The sequence below is a fragment of the Carlito syrichta genome, unplaced genomic scaffold (genome assembly GCF_000164805.1).
Source record: "Carlito syrichta isolate Samal-C Ts95f unplaced genomic scaffold, Tarsius_syrichta-2.0.1 Scaffold308877, whole genome shotgun sequence".
In the NCBI taxonomy this organism is placed as follows: domain Eukaryota; kingdom Metazoa; phylum Chordata; class Mammalia; order Primates; family Tarsiidae; genus Carlito; species Carlito syrichta.
Window position 1 is genome coordinate 93,715 of NW_007252973.1, and position 23,570 is coordinate 117,284.

Genomic DNA, 23,570 nt, shown 5'->3' on the forward strand with positions numbered 1-23,570 from the left:
TCAGGCCTAAAAATACTAGGATCTTTTCCAATAGAAAAGAGTATTTCTGTTTTTCTCAAACCTATTCAAATATTGGTTTATATTGAACCTAGTTGGATTTGCTCAGGTAAGTTTTCCATACTTAACTAATCATGAATAAATTGAAATGATACTCCGGCCAGCTCTGAACCACATACTCACTCCTGGAGATAGGAGCAGAAAGAATCAATGCTACTGGGTACACTTAAATGAAGAACGAGAGATGAGGAAAGGGAGGTTCGCTGAAAGAAAAATTTAGGTTACTGTTAACAGGAGAATGAGAAGTGGATGTCATAATGGCAAAAAAACATAAATAACCATGATAAATCTTGAGGAAGAATTTCTCTTGATGATCATCTAGCCTAACTTTATAATTTTATGAATGAGAATTTTATGACTTTGACCATGATTTGAACGCAACATGTCACAAAATCAGGAATAGTTCACATTTTGTCTTTGAAAATTTGGAGACTACTTAACTAAAGGTATTTACAAGGGGAAGAGTTCAGTACTTTCAGGAACATAAACAGGGGCCTTTTTTCTTAGTCAGAAATAACTGACTTATGACTGTTTTCTTTCAATTTATTAATATGAATTATTTCAATCTGTAAAGTTATCATCTTCTTTCTTCTCCTAATCTATCTACTCAGAGTACACATATTCAAATTTATGTATTCAACAGATTTTTCTAGAAATACAGTCTATATATTTAAAGAAAGCAATGACAAGGTGATTACAAAATGTAATTATGCATTTAGGGATAACAGTGTTCAACATATCTTACGTGCACTTCAAAATAATTACATTTGTTTTATTTAGAAAAAAATTAACAAGAAGTTGTAATTTGGGGACAACTTAAAGCTAGGGGAGAATTCTTCACTATAATTGTTAATTTGAGAAAAATATTATATTAAAATTCTAGGTTTCTCCTCTATTTGCATGAATGAAATGAAAAATTCATAAGGGAAGGATTTAATCAGTCAGTCAAAAATCTAAATCCATTACAAGATTATTCACTGCATACTATCAATGCACTTAGTACTTGAATGAATACATTAAAGAAATATCCACATCTTGTGCAATGAATGTGAATGAGTAGAGCACAGTGATTAAGGGTTGATCTTTGATACTGGACAGACCTGGGCTCTGCCACTCCCTGCCCAGAATAGTCCCATCCATGAGATTTCTCCATGTGAAAGGTCCACCCTAATGTAGCAATCAAGAAGAAAATGCATGTCATTAAAGTACTTTTTAAAAATTTCTAGCTAAATCTAGATGTTCTTTTACTATATATTTTCTCTATCCTTAAAATGTCCTTTTCAAGAATTTTGCTAAATATGTGTTTGTATTTGTCTGCTTCCTGTTTTTTGTTTTTTGGTTTTTTTTAGTGATTTGGAAGATGGGACTCACAAGTATAATTCTACTAAAGATTGTCGGTTCTTAAGTCTACTAATTACTTCGTAAAGGCATCTGCTTCTCTTTTTTCTCTGTTCTGCTTATAATCTTCCATGATTCCATATAACTTGTTGCAATTTTTAAAGTCTTATTCTCTAAATTAAAACCCAGAGAATAATTTCTGATTTTTTCCATTCATGACAAGATGTTTAGTGTTATTTTGACTCTTCCTGTCTGCAGTTACAGAATCAATATATTTTATACAATATTATTATATGTCTATAAATCTTATTTTGCATAATAGCTTTCAGCATATCCTTTAAATTCTATATAAAAGCTAGGCATAGTGTCTCATGCCTATAATTCCAGCACTATGAAAGGCTGAGGCTGGAGGATTGCTAGAGCCCAGGAGTTTGAGACCAGTCTATGCAACATAGCGAGACCTCATCTCTACAAAAAGCTCAAAAAATTAATCAGGATGGTGGTGTACACTTGTAGTATCAGCTATTCAGGAGGATGAGGAAAAAGATCGCCTGAATCTAGGAAGCCAAGACTGCAGTGAACCATGATTGTGCTACTGGACTCCTGCCTGGGCAGCAGACTGAGATCCTAAGTCAAAAAAAAAAAAAAAAAAAAAAAAAAAAAATATATATATATATATATATATATACATATATTTTAAAAAATTATTTGTTGTTATTGGATAATACAATTAGTGTCAACATTCTATTGTATTTTATTTATATTTTGTTTTCTAGTGTTGTCTTAAGTTTGATATACGTATTACTTTTGTGGATACAAATTCCCCTTCCCTATCAGAGAACAGAATTTCACAAGCTTTGCAAGAGAGCATGAGGTTGATTAGATATAAAATTGATTGATCATAAAGTTTAAAATCTGATTCTGTGCACATTTGTCCAAAAGTCTTTACATTTTAGTGATATGAATAAATACTTTTACTCAAACATGATACTTTTGTTCTTTGAGAAGTAAGCTGTTTTTCTCTCTACCTAGAAATCACTCTTGTTATCTGAAATTGTATGACCCTATTTTGCCTTGAGTCTTACATTTAGAAAATATTTCTATTCTTTTCTTAATGCTGAAATTTCTTCAATATTACAAATAATTATTAAACTGTAACTTTGTTCTATTATCTTCTGGTACATAGTTTTATCATATTCTCTTTGTCTTTCAAATTATAATGTTTTTCTGCACAGTATTGGTTCTGGTTTCCTTTGCCTCTAGTGTGTATTTTAATTCTTCCTTTGAATTTTAAGCTTCATTGCACCACTTTATTTTTAATTTTCTATTTTTGTTCTTTGCCTTCATCTTTGCTCATTCATGGATACTAATTCTTCTCCCAGAGAAGCTACCATATCCCTTTCATTTTTGTAGAAACTCAAGCAAAACAATTTCCATGATTCCTCTGTTTCTTAAAGCACTTTTAAACTCTACCCTGCCTTTAGTCTTCAATGTGCTGGCAGCTTTTCCTTTTCAAGTTAGTTCTGAATGATGTCCAGTTTATGAACACAGAACCTATCTAAATTTATGCAACTCGTAAGGCAGGCCTTCTGGGCTAGTATTGATGTATTTTTTCTACAAAGTATGTAAGTCTCTTAACTAGAATTACCTACAGTTTTTAATTTTTGAAATGCAGTTGAGCCTAAAATATTAAAACAATTATACCACAGAGCAAACACTACTGCCACCGTGTTCTCCTTTGCTGTATCTTTATTTGCAATTTCTTACCTGGATAAATAAGAATCTCATTTAGTTTCTCTGCTGCCATGTTTTATGCTTTCATGGGTATTGAAAGAGTTAAGCTAATGAGTGTAGCAAATAAGGTCAACGTTTGGCAGATTTTTCTAAACTTTCGCATCTTTTTTCCCTTCTCTTGGTCCTTGAAGTTTTTTTTGTATCTTGGATTGGGTGCAGGAAGGGCAAATGTATAAAATAATTTATCTGTTTTCCTTGGGGCTATTTTGTCCTTTCCTTTAGGCAGAGAAGCAAATGGAGTCTGAGAAAGTGCTTTTCCATCTTGCTACATCAATAATACAATAAGTAAAGTTCTGCTTAGACCTTTGCTCTTCTGTTTTCTTTGTATTTAAGTCATACTAACGATTCTGGCTGTTTTCCACACTACCATGAACAGAAAGGTTGGAGAAGGCGCATCTGGAATACATGGATGTTCACTTTAAAACCACACGCTTGTGGAATTCTAAAGGTTAATTTAAGTAACACGATTCTAGTTGTCAACGGGAACAAATTGAGGTACTATTTTGATGACTCTTATTGCTTACTTTAAATATGTATTTAAACGGTAGGCATAATATGTAAGTTAACTTTTTTCTTGCTTAGATACCTTGGTTTACTAGTAGTAGGAAAGCCAAGCAAAACTAATTTGTATGAGCATAAGTGAATCCATAAGTGACACATGTAATGCTTAGGAGGAATTTGCACAAATCTAAGAGTTATATTCAATCTCTTACTTAGCTGGAGGTTAATTTAAATATTCTATACTTAAGGAAAATTTTGCATAGACTGAGTTTTTCTATTTATTAAGATTCTCAAACATAAATATTACAATACATATCTAGAAAAGTAAGTCAGAAGCATATACTATTAACATCTGTTTATATTGTTCGAATTTAACTTATGACTCCTGCTTTTGTTGGCTTTTCAATATTTCTTGGACATGTATCTTAATAATGAACTTAAGAATTTAATGTTAGAAAGAAATTAGAGACACAACAGTTTAAAAAATTAAACATAAGTTACGGCATTCACAATAGAGGTAAGTTCAAGGTTGTATGAGAGCCCTTAAGTTCTCAGATTTGGGAAGAAGAATAGTAGAAACACTTTTCAGATCAAATAATATATTAATTGAATTTTAAAGGAAAGCTCAGGTAATCTTGATAAAATAAATATTGTTTTCATTTCCATTTTTGCTTTTTGGGCAGGAAATGCTACTTGGAAGCTACATCTATCTGTTTTGTCTCTTTTCACCACCTATTCTTGTTAAATTCTCATCCATTCTCAAACTTAAATCACATCGGAAAATATTTATTAAATATCTATAAGTGCAATATGCCTTCTTTTGTGGAGGTGATAGAACTCCATTAAAAAAACACTTGATCTAAATCTTAGTCTTCATCACCTTTGCCTTGCATACATGCCTACTTAGTCAGTTTTGGCTGCGGTAACAAAATACCATAGATTAGGGAGTTTATGAACAGCAGAAATTTATTTCTCACTGCTCTGGAAGCTGGTTAGAACATGATCAAATTTGGTGTCTGGTGACAACCTGTTTCCTGGTTTGTTTGTTTATTTATTTATTTATTTATTTAATTTTTTAGATGAAATATTTATTTCTTAATTTTAAAAATGTGGGGAACAGTTCAGGGTTAGGCACACAAGTGGTCATTGCACAGGGGAAGTTTGGGCCTCCCATTGGTCCTCACTTCACCTGATTTAGGATCAAGTACCCTTATTAGTGTTATGTTTTCCCCCTCCCCTGGCAGTTACCTGCTGCTGCCAATTTCCTGGTTCATGAACACTGTCATTATGCTGTGTTCTCACAAGGTGGAAGGGGCAAAGGAGCTATCTGAGATCTCTTTTATAGGGTTATTAATCCCCTTCTTGAAGACTCTGCCCTCATGACTTAATTATTTCCAAAGAGAAAACCTCAATCTGCAGAGATTATAACATTGGGGATTAGGTTTCAATAAATAAAAGGGGGGAGAGAGTAAACATTCAGTCAATAGCAATGTATAACTTCATGAGCTGGCCTACAAAATTATTTTTTTTCTGGATATGGCACTGTCAAAAACATTGCAGGGGAAATGGTATGGGGACAACAACTGCATTTTAGGTACATCCCACTTGAGCTACAGCAGCTCAGATATTATCTACATAATATTTGATTCCACATCAAAGTTGTCTTAAATATATTTCCATTGCTTTAAAAATGTGAAAATGTTGATTTAGAAAGAATATCCACCTTTAATTACTTAAAGTTCTTATAATTTTGTTGCTATGTAAAAATTAGAACAGTAGACAACTACTTAATTAGAAATCCCCCTTTATAAAGAGATAAAACATGTGCCCTAACTTTATCAAAACTCAATGAAAGAAATATATATATATAAAAGGATAAAAATTTGTCCTTAGTTCTATACATAAAAAGTCATTCAACAAATAACATGCCTATCTCCAAGCTCAGTAAATAGTTTATTTTTCATGATTATTTGGTGTATTTCTCACTATCAATCATATTCAATATTGTGACTATAGTTTGAAGTGGTTTGTTTGAGTTTTGATGTTTTGTTTTTGTTTTTTGTGACCCTACCATTTGCCCATTTGTGTTATAGGCGAGGCATAGAGAGATAAACAAGATAGAAGCAGATTTTGTCCTCCTGGAGATCACTTTCATTAGGGGCTGAAAGACAATAAAGAGAAGCAATAGGTAAAATTGTGCATTAATATATTAGATAGCTAGGTGCGGTGGCTCATGCTTCTAATCTCAGCACCTTGAGAGGCAGAGGCAAGACAATTGCCTGAGATCAGGAGTTCAAGACCAGCAAGGGTAACTTGGCAAGACCTCATCTCTATAAAAAATAAAAAAATTAGCTGGGTATGGTGGCGCACACCTGTAGTTTCAGCTACTTGGAAGACTGAGGCAGAAAGATTTCCTGAGCTCAGCAGGTTGAGGCTATGGTGGCCATGAACGTGCCACTGCACTCAGCCTGGGTGACAGAGTGAGACTATGACTCAAAGATATATATATATATATGTATATATATATTCTAATATATATATATTAGATAATGTTAAAGACTATGGAAAAAAATAAACTGAGAGGAGTGCTATGAAATGCCTAGTGGGGTATGGGGTGTTTGCTTTCTGTTTGTTTGGTTTGGTCGGTATGTCTGTTTTTAAATGGGATCAAAAAAATTATTATTTGTGTTGATACCTATATTTTTAGAGTTGTTTTGGCTACCTGGTATAATCCATCTTTATTTATGGTTCTGATATTATGATCTTTAAGCTTAGATTTTCTTATACATGTATTGTACTTTTATTTTTTAAAAAATTATGCTTATTTTAAATTTGTTCAGTGTGGTTCACTAACTCTTTCATTTATTGAAAACATTATTTAATTTTTTGGAAGATCAGTTCTTACAGGGTACTTAATAAAACTTTGAGAAGCATATAATAAGACCAATAAACAATCAAAAATCGGTTGAAAAAATTTCAAATATTTGATAGTAGAAAGAACTAAGTCATGACTCAATATATATTTTTGAAATAAGTATGGTTTAGTTATACAAATTACTAGTTAAAATCTTTGTTTGAATTTATGATATTTGAAATAATTTGCAAATTAAAGAACACTAGGCATAATTATAAAAATGCAAAATTTTAAGACAATTATAAACGAAAAAAATGATTTTATGAATGGCATAGTACCTGAGATTTTCTTTATTTCCTTTGAAAGAAAAGCACTTATATTTACTTTATGAAAAAAGCTAAGATGGAGTATAGGAAAAAGAGAAAGATTTTCAAACAGAAGTAGAAATTAGTGAAAACTGTGTAACATTATTAAGAGTTTAATAAGTATTGAGAACAGTTTTAAAAAATGACTGCAGGAGTATGGTGAAAAATAGCATCTACCTATCAGGATTTGCTAAGCCACTGAGTCTTTGAAAAATATCAGCAAACACAGAATTAAGGTTCATGTCCTTGGCTCATTATACTATAGCAAAAAATAGTTATGTGACATTTACTGAAAACATGAAGAGTTTTAAATACATTATTACAGATCAGAAAGATTTTATCATTTAATTAATTTCAGAAACTTCTTAACATGACTTATCTTTCTTTTAAAAAAATCACATCAAAAAAGGCAAAAATAATTGAATAATTATTGTAGAATACTTTTTTGTAGTTATTAGGTCAATTTCCAAGTTTAGGATTCATCATGCAGTGAAAAAAAAATATTCTTGTTTAGAAGACAGGATACTACATTATATTTCTGTCTTTGCAATTAATGTGTGACCATATAAGTATGCTTAATTCTGGCTTTTGTTTGCTTTTCTATAAAATGGGGCAATTGAGAATAACTTCCAAATTGTAAGAACCCTTGCATTTAGATATGGAAATTCATAGGTTATTGAGAGTCACCTTTCTATGAATTATAGCAGGGTTGGAAGTAAATTTTAAATTGAATCCGATTTATATTAATCAATAAATCATAACATTTTGTACTAATAAAAAATGAAAAATTCATTTTACATATGTGTGTTTATAGCTTGTAAAATGAAGACTCAATTATGAAAGCATTTATTGACATTCTAAATGAACTATGTGATATGTAGAACAGAATGCTTTCTTTGCCTTTAACTCAGTTAAATGTGAAAATTGATAGGTTAAAGATTTGCATTTTTATGAATTTAATGATTATTATCTCTTTTTTTCAAAGGTCTCCATATCAAGTCTGAGAACTATAAATGCGATTTGTCTTAAACCTAGCCGTTTGAAATAAATTAAAAAAATGTAACTAGGTTATGGGCACATAGGATACACAGACTACACTGATACTTTTGTAGACTTGTAGTTGCACAAAAGGGTAGAAACAATGCGGAGAAAACTGAAGCTTACAATGGGAGAGTAGCAAGAATTGTAAAATCATAGAACAGGCTGAAATAATGTTATAAGATCCTAAACACTTCAAATGTTTAAGCAATTCACTGTACCAGGGCTATTGTACCAAAGATTTTCTGTCTTGGGAGGAAGGTCAGACAAGGTGACCTATAAAGTTTCTTCTAACAGTAAAATAGTAAAAGTTACTTTTTTTCTAAGTGTATCAAAAGAAGGCATGCAAGAAACTTCTGAATGTCAATATGTCTGCATCCATTTAACAGCTATGCTATAACTACAGACATTGAAATAAAGTTTGTGATCTCTGTGATCCTAGAACAAATTTAAGTTTTAAAATCATGCCAACTTTTTTACTTTAATACATCTTGCTTAGAATTAGCTGAGCTTTAATGGCAACATCATGTAGAATGACTTCAGATTTGTTTTTGAAGGGCATTGAACAATCATAGGTGACTACCCTAATGAGTCAATATTTAATCTTTTTAACGAGAGCGATCTATTTCTTTGTTTGACGAAAAGAAAAAAAAAAGAATTCTGAATTTTATTTGTAAACTTTTATTTAAGAATGTATTACTCATATATTTGTCTCACTGATGATTAAATCTAATCCTGCCCTTGCATTTGATGTCATTTGATGGGATCAGGAAAGTTTATTCAGAGTGTAATCCATGGTATCTATTGATTTCTTCTCTGACTCATAAGGATGTAGTTGTATCAAATGCTTTAAGTGGGTGTCGGTATTCCCATTTTCTGCTGTGATGTAAGACCTCCAGATTACTTCTGTAATGAAATATATCCTCCAGATTACATCTGTAATATAATGCAACCATGATGAATATTTATAGGTATATTTAGATGGGCTCAATGATGATTTATGTTTTAATGAGCATCAGATTTAGAGGAACTATATAAATAAAATAGCCGTGCATTAAAATGACAATTGTGTAAAAGCATGATTTACTAGGGTTCACATGGAGCTAAGCAGGGGACTTGAAATCAAGGAATGTTTTGAATTACACTCTAGTTTAAGTCATGTATTTTGGGTCTTAAATCAAGGACTAGATATGGTTACTGTCAGGCGTCTTTCAGAAGGGAGAAAAGAATATTTGCAGAATGAAAATTATTTTTATTTTACTTATCATGACTGTTTTATTACAGATGCATTTTCTAAGGTAACCATTGTACATCATTTTGTACTATGTAAACATAATGATAAGGTAAACCAGACAATGTTTTCTAAATCCATTAAAATTGATTAAGGGAGTCATCAACAATTATATTCTATCTTACTTTACTGACAAGCTTCAGGATACATGATTTAATCTCTAGGCTACCTGAATTCATGTACTAGTGAGTCGTGTATTAAAGGAGGCTTAATCATACTGTTTAAGTGTCCTGGAAAGAAAGAATTATTGATCAGAAAAATTTCCTTAGAAAAAGTTTGTAGAATACTTCATTGAATGAGACTGTTCTCTCACAAAATGTCCTTCAGTTTCTCTTTCAGAATGACACCATTTACAACTATCTAACTCAGACGACTTTCTTATATTAACAATAAAATACATATTTTAAAAAGGCTGTACTATTTCTCATGCAGATATAATTATTTATGTAGTAAGACTATATATTTTAAATTACTAAATACAAAAAAATGAATAGCATAATTATTAGGATGGGTTTTTAATTTGTTAATGTTGTGTTGTAATAGACTTTTGAGGTTCTTTTCTATCTCAAAATGACATATGTGGGTTGATGGGGAGTTTGCTCTCCAAGTACAGAGGACTAGATAAGCACAGATGTAAACTCTGTGATGTTATAATTCTGAACTTCACTGAGTTTCAATGAGTGGATATCTTCCCAAGGCCACGTAGGTATAGTTTTCTTAAAATTGATACTATGAGCTCAAAATCTGTGGCTCATCTCCGCCATCACATATTAGAATAAGAAACATTGTTACAGTGGGGAAGTAAGAACCCCAGTCCACAGAGAAAGCAAACATGGAGAATGAAATAAGTAAACGAGGACAAGGAAAATATAAAGACACACAGAGATGGCCCTGACGGTTTTCTCTTTTCTGATTGCAGTTCCTTCCTGGAGACAGATACAGCCCTCTCTCTGGGCTCTGCTAGACATGTTTGCATCCATACAGCAAATTTCTACTCCTTTTCATAAGCTAGAGTTTGTTTCTTTTATTTGCAACAAAAAGCTATGATGAGTACAACCTGATTTTGCCAACTTCTCCCTCCTGGATTTAAACACCCTTCTCAATATTGATTGACAATGTTTTTACTTCTTTATTTTTTTTTGAGTTGGAGTCTCACTCTGTCGCCCAGACTGGAGTGCAGTAGCCGCTCCCGGCCACCGCAGCCTCGACCTGTTGGGCTCCGGCGATCCTTCTGCCTCAACCTTCCAAGTAGCTGGAACTACAGGCACGCGCTACCACGCCTGGCTAATTTTTTGTTTGATTTATTGTAGAGATGAGGTCTTGCCAAGTTGCCCAGGAGGGTCTCGAACCTGTGGGCTCAGGCAATCCACTCACCTCAGCCTCCCAAAGCACTGGGATTATAGGCTGAGCCACCGAGCCTGGCTGTTTTTACTTCTTAAATATAGATATATGTCACATGAGACACTTTGGACAACAATAGACCACATATACAATGGTGGCCCCATAAGATTATAATACCATATTTTTACTGAACTTTTTCTATGTTTGGATATGTTTAGATACACAAATACCACTGTGCCACAGTTGCCTGTGGTGTTCAGAACAGTAACATGCTGCACAGCTTTTTCGCCTAAGAACAATAGGCTATACTATACAACCTAGGTGGGTAGCAGGCTATACCACCTAGGTTTGTGTCAGTACACTCTATAATGTTCACATAACACAAAATCACCGAATAATGCATTTCTCACGGTGTGTCCTCATTGTCAAGTGATGCAAGATTGCATTACTAGGTCTACTTATACTATAGCATTTGATCATGAGCAACATGAAAATAAATACAATTTTTAAAAGTGTCATACATTTTAAATCATTAATGTTCTGGACTTTCAATCTTACAAGTGTTTTGCAAAGCATCAAGTTGTGTAATTCAGATGACTGCTAAAACAGCCTGGAATTAATATGGTGCTTAGATCTGGAAAAGGCATTTTGCCCAAATATGGATTTTTTTCTTTTTTGTTGTTCCTCAATTCACATTTTACTCAGTATTTCATTTACTTCAGGGGTTATGTGCTGCTTATTTCTATCTGTAGTGAAGTGGGGACAAATTCCAAATATTTTGGTATCATTGAATGCCCTTCATGATCTGGCCCCATCTTTTATGTCTTTTTCTTTTCTACTCTGCATTCCAACCTTATTGAATCTCTCTCAGATTCTTTAACACACCATGCTTCACTGACCTTTAAGCCTTTGCACAGATAGTGTTAATGTGGAACTGCTGACCTACTAATTCTCATTCAGGCCTCAATTTAAACATCACTTCTTCTGGGAAGCTTTCTGTTATTCCTGAAGTACTGAGATACATTCTCCTGTAGCATGCTAGAGTGTGTATCACAACACCTACCTCACTTTATGTGTATTATTTGTTCAGTGGCAATTTTCCTGGTAGCCCATGAGCACTGAGTGAGCAGAAACCATGGTTGTCTTGTCTCCTGGTCAGCACAGGGCCCCTTTATAAGTAGGTACTTAAGAATAGCAATAAAAAGTGTTATGTAAATAATAGGCACAAGCACACACATACAAACACACACACATAAAAAGAAATACATGTCTTTATTGCTATTTCAAGAACACACTGGCCAATATTCATTCACAAATTCCCGTGTCAGGACCAAGGATGCAGGATGATTGTGACATATCCTTAGAACCCTATCATGACTGTAGTCTTTCCTTGAGTGTGAGGCTTGCTGCTAGAGTGAACGGAGGAATTTTGAATCCTCAAGGAAACATCCATTTGAAAATGACTCCAAAGCAGACAGCATTAAGTAACAACACACGCCATTTCCCTTTTTTCCTTACCATGGGAATCCTGAATTTGTTCACATAGAAACATACCTAGCTTCAAAGATGAATCAATTACGATTTTTTCCTGAAGAAACCATGTCAGCTGGGCTCGGTGGCTCAGCCTGTAATCCCGCGCTTTGGGAGGCTGGGATGAGTGGATTGCCTGAGCCCGCGGGTTCAAGACCCGCCTGGGCAACTTGGCGAGACCTCATCTCTACAATAAATCAAAAATTAGCTGGGTGTGGTAGTGCGCGCCTGTAGTTCCAGCTACTTGGAAGGTTGAGGCGGAAGGATCGCTGGAGCCCAACAGGTCGAGGCTGCAGTGGCTGGGAGCAACCACTGCACTCCAGTCTGGGCGACAGAGTGAGACTCCGACGCCAAAAAAAAAAAAAAAAACCGAAAACAAAAATAAAAAATAAATAAAAAAGAAACCATATCAATCCTTTTCCCCTGCTATAATGAATGGTACGGAAGTAGATATGTCAACAAGGTCTAAACAATGGAATTTAAAGAGATTTCAGCTTAAGAGCTTCTGAAAAATATTTTCCTTTCAGATATAAAGCAAAAGCAGTACCAGAAGAAGACGCTGTTGGGCCTCTTTCTTATTCCCTTCTTTCCTTGGATGCAGTTATGAGAGAGTATGATATCTAAAGCTGTGGTGGACATTTTATAATCATCTGATGAGTAACCCAAGGATAAAGGACTATATGGAAGAAAGGAGAAAGACTAGGTCCTTTTTACTTCATTAAGTGCTGAACCAATGCTGAGATATAATTCATGATTCTTATTAAATAATAAGTGTCCTTGTGGTTTAAACTGTTTATTGCAAACAAACACATAAAAAGTAATATAATCTTATTTTGTGTCAGTCAAAATGTATCTAACAAATGGCCACTTAATTTAAAATTCCAAGTATTTAGACATCCCAAAGACAGTATCTCAAAAAAGACACTAAAAAACTATCATGTGTTCAAAAGGGGTAACTTTCTATTCTCTTTCATTGGCACTGTAACTATGATTCTTGATTTCCAATTTGGTGTGGATCAGATAGTATCAGGATGACTCTCAAGAGAACGAGGAAAACAAAAGTAGAGGAAAGAAGCAAGAGCTAAAATAAAACTGAGCAGATAAAAAGAAGGAACAACAGGACAAGATCAAACCCTGGTAAGGAATAAGAAGGTGCATACAGAAAGTAAATAACTAAGGTCTTGGAGAATATAGAAAGATAGAGTGAAATATAAAGGAAATAATACTAAATATCAGTCAGCAGAGTCTTGAGATATCAGGGGATATTTACTGACTGTTTGTGAAAGGTCAGGTTTGAATTAAGCAACAATCTACCTGTGAGATCTTAAAATTATCAACATACAAATAAATAATAATTATCAAAATTATTTGCTCTATGAGTCTTGCCATTTATTAAAAGTAGGGAGAATAAAAATAAACAAATGAGTGCTGACAGGAGAGAGCACCAGGTTGGGAGCTGCAGAAAGCAAGAACAACAGTTTGGACTAGCATGTACCCATTTGTCATAGTTCCTCTCCTTGATTTAGCACAGAATGAGCAGGAGAAAATTCTCAACTCCCAATTCATCTCTGGGGAGAAAAAGAATCAAACCAACTATGTAGCATTCTGGCTAGATGGCCAGAGAACAAAAGAGAGCTGGGCTGCTTGCAGCAGCTCCAGAACTGTATGTAGACATCATAGGAAGAAAGATATTACAAATTCCTGAAACGAAAAATCAGTAATTCATTCTAACTGAAAATGTATACACATTGGTCTAGGGAAGATGAATCCACAAAAAAAGTTCAAGAGATCTCCAGAATTACCACTTTAGTTGATTGGTGAAGGCCGTTACTTATATAAAGCCAGTCTCTAAAGACCAGAAGTGGTGGGGTTTTTTTGTTTATTGGTTTTTTAAAAAATGTGAGAATCTTATTGAAAAATTATAAAGCACAAGGAAATTATAAAGCACAAGGAATTATGAAGAACAAGGAAACATGGCCCAAAATAAAGGAAAGAAATCAATCTCCAGAAACTGACCTTAAAAAAAAATGAATATATAAAAATTACCTCACAAAAAATTCAAAATAGCCATTATAAAGATGTTCAATGAGTTTAGGAAGCCAATGAATGAACAAAATAAAAGTAGAAATAAATAGGTGAAAAAAAATCAAACCAAATTTGGAACTGAAGTTTATAATAACTTAATTGGATATTTAATTAGAAGAGTTCAGTAATAGACAGAAGGAAAAGAGCAGGAAACTTTAAGACAGATCATGTGAAATTATTCACTCAGAGGAGGAGAAAGAAACATAAAGAAACTTCAAGGACAGCATCAAATGGATCAATATAAACATTATCAGATTTTTAGAAGACAGAGAAACAGAGGAAGAAAGTATATTTGATAAAATAATGGCCTCAAACTTCTCAAATCTAGGAGAAAATAGACATTCAAATTTTTTTAAATGGCATGCAACAAGGATAGATTCAGAAAAGGTTACATGGAGACACACTATAATCAAATTAAAAGTCAAAGACAAAGAATTTTGAAAGCAGTGAGAAAATAGTGATCTATTAAATACGAGAGAGCTGTCATAAGACTATAAGCAGATTTCTCAGCAGAAACCTTGAAGGTCAGGCCAGAGAAGAGTAGAATTATGTCTTCAAAGTGCTGAAAGAAAGAAAGAAAGAAAAACTATCAACCAAGAATACTGTATTCAGCAAAATGTCCTTCTAAATGAAGAAGAATAAAAACTTTCTCAGATAAAGAAACTTGAAGGAGTTTATCACCACTAACTTTGCCATACAAGAAATGCTAAATGGAGTAATCTAAGGTGAAATGAAAGGATACTGGAAAGCAACACAAAAGCATGTAAAAGTATAAAGCTCACTGGTAATGGTAAATATATAGAAAAGTACAGAATACTGTAATACTATTATACTGGTAGATAAATCACTCTTCATTATAGTATGAGTTTTTTTTAGAGTAACTATAAAAATATTAATGGTTACACAATATAAAAAGATAAAATTTGTGATATTAATAACTTGCAGTATGGGAAAGGGAGAAGTAAAAAGTATAGAATTTTAAAAATAAGATTGAAGATAAGTTTTTATCAGTTTAAAATATTTATAAGATGTTTTATGTAGGCCCCATGGTAACCACAAAGAAAATATCTATAGACAATACACAAAAGAAAACAAAAAAGAAATTAAAATGTCTATTTTTGTTGCTATATCTAAATACCTGAGAGTGGGTAATTTATAAAGAAAAATAATTTATTTCTTACAATACTGAAAGGCTGAGAAGTCCAAGGTTGAGTGGCCATATTTGTTGAGGTCTTCTTACTGCATCATAACATAATAGAGGATGCCACATGATAAAAAAAAAAAAAGCAAAGCAAGAGCCAAATGGTTTTAATAACAGACCTACTCATGTAATAACTAACCCACTCTCAGTCAAACTCATTAATCCATTAATCCCCTCATGACCTAATCCCCTCTTAAAATCTCCATTCCTTAATAATACTATTACATTAGTATTAAAATTTAACATGTGTTTTGGAGGTAGAAACATTCAAACTATGGAGTTCTACCTCCATGCTCCCCACAACTCATGTCCTTCTCATTTGCAAATACATTAATTTAATTCCCATAGCACCAATGTCTTAACTTATCCCAACACCAATTTGAAAGTCCAAAGTCCAGAGTTGTATCTGAGACTCAAGGCATGATTCATCATCTACTCTCATTGTGAGTCTGTGAAATCAAAATAAGTTATCTGCATTCAGAATACAATGGTGTACATGTATAAGAATGAAATTCCCTTGTCAAAAGGGAGAAATAAGTCAGAACCAAGAGGTAACAAGCCCAAAGAAGATATGTATATATTTATGTATGTATGTATTTCTTTATTTATAGAAACAGAGTTTTTCTGTCTAACCCAGGCTTGAGTGCAGTGATATGATCATAGCTCACTGTAGCCTTGAACTTCTGGACTGAAGTGATCTGCCTGCCTCAACCTCCCAAGTATCTGGGATTACAGGCTCACATCATCATGCCTGGTTAATTATTTCATTTTTTGTAGAGATGGGATCTCAATTTGGTCCCCAAACTGGTCTCAAACTGTTGGGCTAAAGCAGTTCTTCTGCCTCTACCTCCCAAAGTGCTGTGACTACAGGCATGAATCACTGCATGCAGTCAAAAAGAAAGTCTTTATCCCAGTAGGGTACACATTAAATTGTAATGTTGGAGAAAAATCTCATTTGACTCTATGTTTGGCATTCTGTGTACAATGGGGAGAAAGGATGGGTCCCCAGGGCAAAATATGTCTTAAACTTAAGAAGCTTTACATAATGCCAAATATCTTTTCTGACTACAATGTAATAAAACTGGAAAGCAATTACAAAAAACCTGAAAAGCTCACAAATATGTGAGAATTAAAGAACACACGTTTGAATAGCCAATGGTCAAAGAAAGAAAATCAAAGGGAAGTTAGAAAATAATCTGAGACAAACGATAAAGGAACACAACATATTAAAATTTACAAAACACAGCAAAATAAGTAATAACAAGGAGATTCATAGTGTTAACTGCCCTTATTATAAAAATAAACATTTAAATAAACAACTTAGCAACTCACAGAACTAGGAGAAGGAGAAAACATTAGGACTGAAGTTAGCAAAAGGGAAGAAATAATTAAAATATTAAAGAATAAGTAAATAAATAATGAAAAATTACTATAAAAATCAATGAAACTAAACATTGTTTTTTAAGTAGATCAATAAAATTTATAAACTTTTAGGGAGAATAAATAAGACAATACTCATAAATAAAATAGGAGACATAGTCAATGATGTAGGAATAAAAAAGATTTTGAGATTACTTTGAACAATTTTTTTCCTTTTTTTAATTGCAAAGATGTGTACAAGTGAGGGTATCTGATCCTAAACCAGGGGAAATGAGGACCAGTTGAACAATTTTATACTAAAAAATTGGACAACCTAGAAGAAATGAATAAATCCTAGAAGCATATAACCTAGCAAGAATGAATCATGAAGAAATAGAAAATCTAAACTCACCTATAAATATTAAGGTGATTTAAAATTTTCCAACTAAGAAACCTAGGACCATATGACTTCACTGCAAAATCCTACCAAGCACTGAAAAAATAATGTCAATACTTCCTAAATTCTTTCAAAAAATTAAAGAGGAAGAGGCATTTCTAAACTCATTTTATGATGCTAGCATTACCCTGATACCAAAACCAGACAAAGACAATACATGAAGAAAAAAATAATGACAACTACAGGTCATGATCTCTGATGGATACAATTGCAAAAATGCTCAACAAAATAATAACAAACTGAATTCAAAAGTACATTAATAAGGGCATACATTAATAAGGGCATACACCATGACCAAGTTGGATTGATCTCTGGAATGCAAGGATGGTTTAATAAACAAAAATCAATCAATGTAATACATTTTCCTAACAGAACAGAGGATAAAAAATCACATGATGATGTCTATAAATGCAGAAAAAGTATTCCACCAAATTTAAAACTCTTCTGTTATTAAAAAATTTAAAAAAACTCAACAAACTAGGAATAGAAGACATGAGACATATATCTCAAAAGAATGAAGGTCATATATAAAAAGCCCACGAATAATATCAGATTCAGTGATAGAAATTAAAAGTTCTTTCTCTAAGATCATGAATAAGGCAAGAATGATCATTCTTGCATTTCTATTTTGTACAGTACTAGAAGTCTTCACTAGCACAATTAGGCAAGAAAGAGAAACATAAGACACTGCAATCAGAAGGGAAAAGTAAAATTATCTCTGTTCCCAGATGACATGAACTTATATGTAAAAAATTCTAAAAATTATAACTCTCAACAAAATAATAGAAAACAGAATTCAATAGTGTGTTAAAAAGGTCATATACCATGACCAAGTTGGATTTATCTCTGGAATGCAAGGTTGGTTTAACATACAAAAATCAATCATTCATTGAAAACTTCATTGAAAAATTATTTGAAGCTGCAAAATACACATGCAAAAATGAGTTGTGCTTCCATACAATAAACTATCTGAAAAAAATATTAAGATAATGATCCCATTTACACTACCATCAAAATGAATGAAATGTTCAGGAATAAAGTTAACCAAGGAGGCAAAAGATTTGTACACTGAAAGCTATAAAACATTGCCAAAAGAAGTTTTATAAGACACAAATAAATAAAAAGGCATACTGCGTTCATAGACTGGAAAACTTAATATTGTTAAAATGTCTATACTACCCAATGCTATCTATAGATTCTATGCAATTCCCATCAAAATTTCAATGCAGAGTTTTGCCAAAATAGAAATAATCATCTTAACATTTATATGGACCTGCAAGTACTGTGAATACTAACACAACCTTGAGAAAGAAGAACAAAGCAGGAGGTCTTACACTTCCTAACTTCAAAATGTATTCTGAAGCTATAGTAATTAAAAGAGTATAGCACTGGCATAAATACCAACATTGACTAATGGAGCAGAATAGAGTCCATAAATATATCCACACATATGCAGTAAAATAATCTTTCACAAGAGGTGAAGACTACACAAAGATAACAGGATAATCTCTTTAGCAATTGTGTTGGGAAACATGGATAGTCACATGCAAAAATTGAAATTAAATTCTTACCCCATACCTTACTCAAATATCAACTTAAAATTGAATTAAAAATATAAGTTTGGAAATTATAAAATTTCTAGAAGAAAACATCATAAGATTTGTTTTGGTAATGATTTCATGGATATGACACCAAAAACATGAGTCATGAAAGCAAAAATTTAATCAGTGGGATTACATCCAATTCAAATGCCTCTGCACATGAAAGGAAACAATTAGCAGAGTGAAAAGACAACCCATGGAACAGGAGAAAATACTTGCAAAATATATATCTGATAAGGAGTTAAAATTCAAAATATATAAGGAACATCCACAACTCAATAACAAAACAAGCAACCCGGTTGAAAGATGGGCAATGGACCTTAAAGATATCTCACCAAGAAGACATAAAAATGACCAACACAATCTAAAATGACTCAACATCACCAACGATTGGAGAAATGAAAATTAAAACCACATGGGATATCACCTTACACCTGGTAAGATGGCCATTATAAAAAAGAAAGGAAAAAAAAAGTTTTGGAGGGATGTAGAGAAATTGGAACCCTTGTGAAGTCACTGTGAAAGTTTATTGGAGGTTCCTCAAAAAATAAAAATAAAGCTACCATATGATCCAACATTCCCACTTCTGATATTTTCCCAGAAAGTTTGAACATGAGATCTTGAAAAGGCATACGCGCTCTCATGTTCATTGCAGCATTATTCACAATAGTAAAGAGGTGAAAACAATATAAATGTTTATCAATAGCTTAATGGATAAAAATGTATATACATAATGGAATATTATTTGGCATTACAAATGAAGGAATTCTTAGAATATGCTACAACATAGATGAATCTTGAGAACCTTATGCTAAGTTACATAAGCCAGACACAGAAGAACAAATACTGAATTAGTGTACTTAATATGAAGAATTTAAGTAGTCAAATTCACAGAAACAGAAAGTAGAATAGCAGTTTCTAGGACCCGGAGGCAGAAGTAAATGGCAGGTTGCTGTTCAATGAGTACAGAATATCAGTCATGCAAGATTAAACATTTTAAAGATTTGATGTATAGCAATGTGTATTTAGTAAACAATATTGCATCGCTCATTAAAAAGTTTAAGAGGGTAGATTTCATGTTATAATTTTTACCACAATTTTAAAAAGTTGCCAATGAATTTGCTAAACATCTGTAGTAATATGAGTGCAAATACAATTAAAAATAAAAATAGTAGAGTCTACTTAATTTGTAAATATATCCATATTGTCATTTTAGATAATTTTTACTAAAGCAGAGCACACAATACAGTATTTGTTCTAATGATCCATTTATTCTAGCTTATTTCCCTTATTTATGCAGCTAGATCACTAATTAATCTTTCTAAATTATTAACACCATATTTCACATTTTGCTTACTCTTTATTAGTAACTGGGAACCTCTCAGCTGTATATATGTGATTTCAAACAACTAGATTGATCAATTCTATGAAAAAATTCATTTGGTTACTTTAGTAAATAGAATCTTATTTATCTTTTACAAATTGATCCAATTATCCTTTATTCCTTCCCTTAAATTACCATTATTCTGTAATCATAAATTTAAAAATGCAGCATTGTTTGTGAATCATCCTGAAGGAATTTTAAACACCATAAAATGAGGAGACACTTTGTTAGATGTTCTTTGACCCTAATGAACTTTTAGCAATCAATTGCACTTGGAAAATAATTTTCATTTGGTGAGGGGAAGGAAGGGATCTTTTTGTGAGCATGTGTTTATTATTTTTGTTGTTTATGTTGACTTATGTTTCTAAATTTAACACTGAATTTATTGCCTGTTGATATTTTTACCACTTGGGAATTTTTTATTGTTTTAACTTTTATATGGTAGGCAATCCTTTCATATTTAAGATAAACTGTAGGTCCAGTTAAAAATCTGGCTGTAATAAATAAATTTACAGAAAAACTCTTTGTCAACTCAACCGCAATAAAAAACAATATAATAATTTTATTCATTATCAATACGAAGGAAATGATTTATATGTAGCTTTTTTTAATAGCTGCAAACTATAAGCCAAATTTCTACCTGATAAGTATAAGAAATACTTGAACAAATGTATATTTCCAAGTAGGTGCATTTTCTGCAACTCACATTTTGGATACTGTTGTTGACATTTTTTAAATGTGTGATTTTATCCTCTATTTAGATAACATGAATATTCTTGGAGTTGTTTTGTGAATAAAACTGGTCTACTCAATCTTGTCCCCACCCTACTATGAATGAAATTATTGACTGTATTCTACAGTAATGGTGTCATGTTCTGGTACCAAATAGGGAGACAAAGAATATGAGTTGTCCCAAGAATGGTCTGTGTAGGCAAAGTAAAAGACTCTACACATTCTTCCTGAAATTCTAATATACTGGTGTGCCAGAGCTTTACAGGGCATAGAGAATCAAAATGTGAACACAACATGGTCACTTCTCCCCATTTATTCCTTCAACATTGTTGAAGAATCTCATAATGCTAACACAGTATATTGTAACTCCATATACATAGACTAATATTTTTAAGTGTATAAAGAGTGATGTTGTAACTAATAAACTAGACATGTATTTTACAATTTAATAAAATTGAAATTGTAGTTCAATATTTTCTTAATCAACAGAAACAAAAGGTATAATTTCTGTCAAATATAACTTCTTTTAATTGTAACCTCTACTAAATGCCCTTGGTATTCTTTACCTTGCTTAAGGGTTTTCATACTGGAAATGTTTGCTAAGCCCTACTCCATGTGCTTAGGATTGAAAAAAAAAACTTTAGAACCTTCTCACTTTGTCTCCATCACAACACTGCCAGAAAGACAGTCTAAGCTCTTTTGGGGATCTTCCCTAGTTGGGCTTCCCTGTGGAATGGCAGGGGCAAACAAGGAAGTTTTAAGTTCAGAACATTGGGTTGAAGAATCTTTGAGAGATTTATAAAAGCAGCATTTATCAAATGTCATTAGCAAATACACCTTTCGAGAATGTGCTGATCCTCATGCCTTCACCATTCTTCTTGCTTTCCTTCTTTCCTATTCTCCTCTTTCTTTTTCTTTTTTCCTCTGTGGCATCATGAGCTTCACAATAATATGTAAGACAAATAATAGTGCTCGAAAGCATTTCCTATTTGTACGAGATGAAATCAGAAAGAAAAAAAAAATTCTCTTATGGCATAGATAAGCATGAAAACACCCAAATTCACTGTCCTTGTCTCTGAGCCATATGTGCTTGCAAAGTGATGCCAAATTCCAGATGATCCTTACAGTATCAAATAACTCATGAAAACAGGATATGAAGAGGATTCAAGTTTTATTTTTAATCAACAATGTAACTTATTTAAAATGTGATGCATTTATTTTCTAAAAGTGTTAGAATTTAAATATTAAAAAACAAGGAAAAATCAGCATAATTTAATAACAGCTATAATTAATAGTTACTAAGTGTTTTTACTTAGCATTGTTTTGTTACTTGGATCTATTACTTACTCTTAAAGTATTCTGTGAGATCGGTACTATTTTTATCCATGTGTTACAGTTAAGGCTTAGAAAGGTTTATTTAGGTCTCTAGTCAAGGATATACACTAGTATTAAGTGGTGGATACCTACTCACTGGAAAATATTTATTGACGGGGGAATTCAACATGGAGATATCAACATGTGCTATTTTGATTATTATATTAATTCCATGGGGTTAGTCAGTTTTAGATTACTTAAGTAGGTTGAAGTCAAAGCAATGGCATATGGGGAACTTAATTGAAAACTAGTTATGTCTAAATCCAGTTTCTCTCTTCCATCCCTTGAATATATGCATGCATAAAACATAAAAATCAATCTTAATTTTCTATAACATGAAAAGCATTAATGATTTAACATATGCATTTGAATGGGGAATTTTGTACTGCATACAAGGTTATTTTTACATCACACATGGAATTAAATATTTGACTGTTGACTCTCCTTGTATGTTCCTTTAATTGCTGTATTTTTATTTTTATTTATTTATTTATTTTTTTGAGTTTGGGTCCCACTCTGTCTTCCAAACTGGAGTGCAGTGGCAGGATCACAGCTCACCACAGCCTCAACCTCCTGGGCTCAGGTAATCCTTGTGCCTCACCCTTCCAAATAGCTGGGATACAGTCTTGCACCACCAAGCCTGCCTAATTTTTCTGATATTTTGTAGAGATGAGGTCTCAGTGTGTTACCTAGTCTGGGCTCAAATGATCCTCCTGCCTTAGCCTCCCAAAGTGCTGGGATTACAGGCGTAAGCCACTGCACCCGGCTGTTCCTTTCATTGTTTTGTATCCCTATGAAAACTGTACTCTTCTGAGGACAAGAACTGTATCTTATGCTCTTCTAGTTTCCCCATGGCGCATAGTACTTGATTCAAAGTAGATGCTGCTACTTACACTAGGTGAAGAGAAAGAGGGCACTAGACGTAAAGAGTCCTTTTCTATTGTGAACAAAGAAAGAAGAAAAAGGAAAGATAAATTGATTTAAATTAAAAATGAAATCAAGGTTTGGGAATATAGATAAATCTATGTAATAAAGATGCCAGTATCCAGAGAAGAGAAATAAATTTGGGCTTAAAAATTACTATTTATCTAAATAAGTAGTATCTTGGAAGACAGGAGATTATTTAAACACCGATTAGAGTACCACGGAAGATTATTCAGTGGGTTAGTTTGTTTGGGCCTAAGGCAGTGTGAGGCAGGCAGACAGCGAGGGAGGAGTCAATTAAGACTTGTACAAATGCAGCAGTCATGGTTGAGGTAGTGAGAGTA

The 23,570-nt window shown here is 32.8% G+C and overlaps 1 protein-coding gene across 2 annotated transcripts in view; it reads left to right on the forward strand.

The window, feature by feature from the left end:
• The window catches only part of HCRTR2 (hypocretin receptor 2), a 103,804-nt gene that overhangs the window by 25,609 nt on the left and 54,625 nt on the right, over positions 1-23,570 (forward strand). The gene's annotated exons all lie outside the window — the stretch shown is intronic.